The sequence below is a fragment of the Equus quagga genome, chromosome 1, assembly GCF_021613505.1.
Source record: "Equus quagga isolate Etosha38 chromosome 1, UCLA_HA_Equagga_1.0, whole genome shotgun sequence".
Classification (NCBI taxonomy): domain Eukaryota; kingdom Metazoa; phylum Chordata; class Mammalia; order Perissodactyla; family Equidae; genus Equus; species Equus quagga.
This window is the reverse complement of record NC_060267.1, coordinates 23834212-23840586: the sequence shown is the minus strand read 5'-3', so window position 1 is coordinate 23840586 and position 6375 is coordinate 23834212.

Genomic DNA, 6375 nt, shown 5'->3' with positions numbered 1-6375 from the left:
GCATGGGGACAGGACCCATGGGCAGTCAGAGCTCCTGCTGCTGCTGCATGGGGACAGGACCCATGGGCAGTCAGAGCTCCTGCTGCTCTGAGTTGAGCTTTAGGGCTAATTTTATAAGGCATGGGTACGTGACTTATTTTTACTGGAAAAAAGAAAAGATGATGTAAAAAGTCATTAAATGATTTCAGTGCAGATGGGGTCTGGTTATTGTGCGGTCATATAACTTTAGATACGAATCTGGCCATATAGATCGGCATGTAGGTGAGGATGCCCTGGGCTTCTCTCCCTGGGGCAGTCCTAATTCATACCATAAAAAAAAGTCCACTGGGTCATATAGTTTGGCATGTAGGCCAGGTCACCTTGGGCTTCTCTAGCTGGGGCAGCCTTAATCCACATCAATATCCAAACTGCATTATTTAAAAAGGCCAATAAAAAAACACAATTCCTAACAAGCTTGATTAAGGGAAAATACAGACAGAAAAATCACTCAAATTTAGAAATGAGAAGAAGGCATAATGTAGTTGATAATATAAGAATTATAAAAGGATACCAACTGCAATTTTTGATAGGCATTTTTAAGACTCAGAGGTATAATGGTTAAGTTCAGTGCACCCAACTTCAGTGGCCCAGGGTCACGTGTTCAGATCCTGGGCACAGACCTACACCACTAGTCAGCCATGCTGACGTGGTGACCCACATATAAAGTGGGAAGATTGGCACAGATGTTAGCTCAGGGCTCATCTTCCCCAAGCAAAAAACAAAGAGGAAGATTGGCAAAAGATGTTAGCTCAGGGCTAATCTTCCTCAGCACTCAAAAGAGAAAAAAAAAGAGGAAATAGATGATTTCTTCGCAAAATATAAAAATTTGCTCAAGAAGGAGTAGAATGCTTGCATAAACTGATTACAAGAGAATGGATTTAAAATGTGTGGTAGATTCCTCACACTACATACATCCACAATAATCATTGTGTATTTTTCACTTCTAGACTTTGGGCTTAGCCGTGAGACTTTCTTTAACCAATAATGTATGGGGGAAGGGAGACTGTGCCAGGCTGGGCCTAGCCCTTCAGAGGCTTCCTATTTTTCTGCTCCTCTCTTTGCCTCTGACACAACCATGAAAAGTATACGCCCTTGCTAGCCAGCTCTCTAAGGAAGGTGTGAGAGACACGTGATGCAGAGGTGCCGGCCAAGCCCAGCAGAAATCAGTGATCACCAGCAGACATGTAGATGAGTAAGAAAGATCAACTGAGAGGAGCAGTGCTGCCTCAGATGATCTGCAGACCTGTGAACAAAACACTGTTGCTTCAGTCTCTAAATTTTGGGTTGATTTGTCATGTAATCATTACTGAGTAAATGTGAACACATACCAACGTTTCAAAGTTCTTCCATCGTAAAGGGCACAAATACAAGAAGGTTTCATGGCTGATTTTTCTCTAAGCTTATGTGCAGACAATTTCAGGATAAATTGGATCTTTCCTAGATCATGGTAAAAGTATGGAAAGCTTTTTAGTTCATTTTATCAAACCAGACAGCTTAATTCCAAAACCTGATGCGGTACCAAACCAAAGAGGAAGAAAGAGACAGAGAGACAGAGAGACAGTGAGGGGGAAAGAAATAGAGACAGAGAAAGAGAGAGACGAGAGAGAAAAGAGAGGAAGAGACAGGGAGACAGAGAGAGGCAGAGAGAGAAAGAAGAAGGGAGAGAAAAAACTATAGGACAATCTTGTTTTTTAATACAGAGCAAAATTTATAAATACAATATTAGTTACAAAAAATATGATTAGCAACTCAAAAGATTAACATTTTATGACGAAGAATAATTTGTTGAGGAATGTAACATGAGTCCAATTCTTTCCATCTACTCCTTCTGGCATACCAATTCTATGTTTATTAGACTCACTGATATTATCCCACAGCTTTTGAAGGCTCTATTGTATTCTTTTCACTCTTGTTTCTCCTTGTGTTTTAGTTTGGATAATGTCTTTTGACCTGTCTTCAGGTTCGCTAATGCTCTCCTTACCTTATTGAGTCTACCAGTGGGCACATCTAAGGCATTCTTCTTTTCTGTTATTATGTTTTTCATTTCTAGCATTTCTGCTTGATTTTATTTTGGTAAATGTATCATGTGTACTTAAAAAAAAGTGATAATGTTGTTGCTGAATGTTGTGTTCTATGTGTGTTGATTAGATCTTCTGTCCCTTTCATGTCCAGTTGAAAAAGGTGTACTGAAGTCTCCCATAAAGATTGCAAATTTATCTATTCAAATTTTGAAACTATGCTATGGGATGCATACGGATTTATGATTGAAACAGCTGTCTGCTGGAAGATGTCATTATGAAACATTCTTCTTAATCTCCAATAATGCTTTGTGCCTTCAAGTCTGCATTTTCTCTTACAAGTATCGTCACATCAGCTATCTTTTGGTTAGTGTTTGTACGGAATAGTTTGTTCCCTTCATTTTCTTTTTGAACTTTCTGTGTACTTATATTTAAGAGGTCTCTTGTAAGCTGCCTGGAATTATCTTTTGGCTCTTTATCCAGTCTGACAATCTTCTTCTTTTCCCTGAACTATTTGGTCCATTTACTGGTAGACACAGATGTACCTCCCAGATCTTCAGGAAGGGCTTTGTTGCCCGGCTGCAGGGAGTGTTATCAGCAAAGAGCCTCCTGCTGTCAGCTCCTTCAGGGTCTGCCTCCACTGCAGAAGAGAGTTTCGAGCCCTTCTGCTCTTTATAGCGCAGCACGCATCTGGCAACTGAGCCGGTTCTAAAGGCCTGCCCATTTCAACGCAACACGAGACAACTATGTTGCCAATTACTGCTCCAAAGCTCCCTGCCAAGTTGGCGGAGAATTTGCTGGGCCTGAATTTCAGTCAACTTCTCCCTCTGCCCAATTCACCTCCCTCCAGGTCTCCCTGCTTCTAAGTCATGGCCTGTGATGGAAGCCTGACAGATCTCTGTCACCTCAACTCTGACTGTCTGTTGGAGAGCCTGCTCTGCTCTTCAGAGTTTCCAGCCCCCTGTCCAAATTCGCTTCAAATTTGTCAGATTTCTTGAGAGAGAGGCCTGTGGAAAGCTTTGAGGCAGGTCTGTGTTTCCTAAGTACTGCAATACTGCAATACATTCATTCTGCCTTCAAAGCCTTTAAGCCTAGCTCCTGGCCTCCTGCACAGAGCAGAATTCAGCAAACAAGCTGAGGGAGAAAGCCACTAAATTGGAGTCATCACACCAGACCCCAAGCCAGTACCAGCTTTGCTGATCTCTGTTGCCCCCAGCAGAGGCTCTCTCTGCGTGGGTAAGCCCAAAGTTTTCCTATGCCCATGCTCAGAATCAGCAAAATCTCCAAGCAGAAAGAAAACAGCTAGAGCTCAGAAGCTCACTTCAGGAAGGTTCTTGCTCTTGGAATTTTAGTTGTCCTAATAATCCTTACTTAAATTTCTGTTTGATGCCTTTTAAAATAGGATTTAAAAAAATTATCTGGCTTCTCCAGCTACAATTGGAGCACTGGTTTGCCAAGAACTACCATATCCTACTCAAAGTGGAAGTCCCGGTTATCTATCAACCCTCCTTTCTTCTTCTTCTTCATCCATTCAGCTGCCAAGTCCTATTGATTTTACTTCTTCAAGGCTGCGTGGGTCTTGTTCATTTTCTCTCTACAGTCACCACTTTAGTTTGGTTATTCCAGGATGATTCCAATGGCATTAGTCTCTCTCCTGCACATCCCACTAGCCTCCTCTGAGAATGATATTGTTAAGCACAGGTCTAACAATCTTAGTTTCCTGCTAGAATTTTTCCATGGCTTTTTGCCACAGTTTAATGTCAAACTTTTTGTCCCAAGATATCTCTTGTTTTAAGATTCTTATTGCTTATACTTCACTTAAACCAGACTAGGTAGTGCTCCATTAACATACACCAGAAATTGCCACTATTTGCCCTTTGTCTATGCTTCCTCACCTTGACAAGTTATATTTAATCATTTTTCTCCAAACCTCTGCTCACAGAAATCCTACCCATGATTCCAGTCACTGTGTAAATGCTGCTTCTTCCAGAAAATCTTCCTTTATGCTCCAACAAGATCTCCTGATTTTGCCTGACTCTAAATCTTCCTGTTAGATAGTTTTAACTTGTCTTCTGGCATTTACGATATTCTGTCCTACCTGATCTTGATTTGTGTATCGCCATTACTAAAAGGTAAAAGTTTGAGGTCAGGGACCTGTTTGTATTATCTGGTAAAAGATACATTTACTAAGGAAATTTTGCACAACAAAGAATATAGACATTCGTAAATGAACAAAAGAGGGAGTCATATACGTGATCAAAAATAAGCTGATGTCAAATTGGAGAGACATTTTCTAACATGGGAACCTATTCCCCTACTTTTCTACTTTGTTCTTCACCATATTTCTGCAATATTGGGGGTGGGAGGTATTCAGATTATCTGTAATGAATGCTTGGACCACGGTAAACCTCCTGCTGGTCTTTTCTGTGTAGCTTGATCACCTTCATTGCCTTTGGATAGAGACACTTGATTTGGAGCAAGTACAAAACATTCCTCTAAGCAGCATAATATGTTTGCCTTAATTTACAAGTCAGCCTTAAAGTTTAAAAATCCAGTATTTGTCCACAAAGTGCTTTCAGCACCTCAGAAAAATAACACTACCTAGATAGAAAGTGCCATTATGTTGTTATCTTCAGCTTCTAAGTTCGTGAGGTCATGCTTATTACTCATGCAGTTGGGCACGACATTTCTACAAATCCTTTCCAGAAAGAGTCCACCCTAAATAAAACTGTTCAAAGTGAAGATCCTTCGTTTTAAAGTAAACATAAATAAATGATAAAACTTGGTAAAGTGATCTCTTAAACCCCATTTGGAACAAAAGAGCATCAATGAAAAACTTTTAAATGAAACAGAGAAACATTTATTCGTGCATCAGCTAAACTCCTTTCTCCATCGCCTGCAAAGGATCAACTGTCATCTTCTATAAAACTCTGTGAGTCATGAGTTTCCAACCAGCACTTATCATTGTCTGTCATCGGCCGGTGTGGACGTGGAGTTGAGGAAAAAAAGCATGAGGGTCTCAGGCTTGAAATGATTCGTAACGTAGTTGAAAGAGATTATAAGAAGGTTCTTTCCTATTATTGCATAATCTGATATATGCTATTTGGGTTGTGTCTACATAAGAAAAAATAAAACTACTTAATTCAGTAAACCCAGTTTAAAAATGGGCAAACTAATAGATAACAGAAGCTATGCAGCTGACATTTAATAAATGTAAATAAAACAATATATATGTTCAGCTATTTGCATAATTTTAAACCAAGTACTATTTCTAAACTCCAGGATTAAATTGAAAAGAAGCTGAGGTGAGAAACAGGGTCAAGGGTATGGCCTCTGCCACCGGACTTCCTAGGTTCAAAACCCCAGCTCAACAATTGGCTATGTAGCTTTAAGCAAGTTAATTAAAATTAAGGCTCCTTTACAGAAGACCTCCTTAGCCATGGTTTCAATTATCCATGGTCAACCACGGTCCAAAAATATTAAATGGAAAATTGCAGAAATAAGCAATTCATAAGTTTTAAATTGTGCACCATTCCAAGTAGCATGATGAAATCTTGTACCGTCCTACTCCCTCCCCCGCTGAAAGTAAATCATCCCTTTGTCCAGCATATCCACGCTGTATACACTGCCTGCCCATTGGTCACTTAGGAGCCATCTCCGTTAGCAGATTGACTGTTGCGGTGTCCCAGTGCTTGTGTTCAAGTAACTCTTATTTTACTTAATAATGGCCCCAAAGTGCAAGAGTAGTGATGCTGGCAATTTGGATACCAAAGAGAAGTTATTGCTGTTAATCTCTTACTATGCCTAATCTATAAATTAAACTCTATCATAGGTATGTATGTAAGGGAAAAAACATAGTATATGTAGGATTCAGTACTCTCTGAGGTTTCAGGAATCCCCTGGGGGTCTTGGGACCTCTGTAATATCACTTACCTTGATTGGGGTGTTGATTACTGGGTGTATACATCTGTCAAATCCCATTTAACTGAACACTTAAGATCTGTGGACTTTTTTTTTTTCTCAAAGGTTAGCACCTGAGCTAACATCTGTTGCCAATCTTTTTTTTTCTCTTCTTCTCCCCAAAGCCCCCTGGTATATAGTTGTATATTCTAGTTGTAGGTACTTCTAGTTGTGGCATGTGGGATGCCACCTCAGCATGGCCCAATGGGCGATGCCGTGTCCGCGCCCAGGATCCAAACCAGCGAAACCCTGGGCTACCAAAGCAGAGCACACAAACTTAACCACTCGGCCATGGGGCTCGCCTGATCGGTGGACTTTTATATGTTATATTTGATTAAAAAAGAAAAAATTGTTTAAA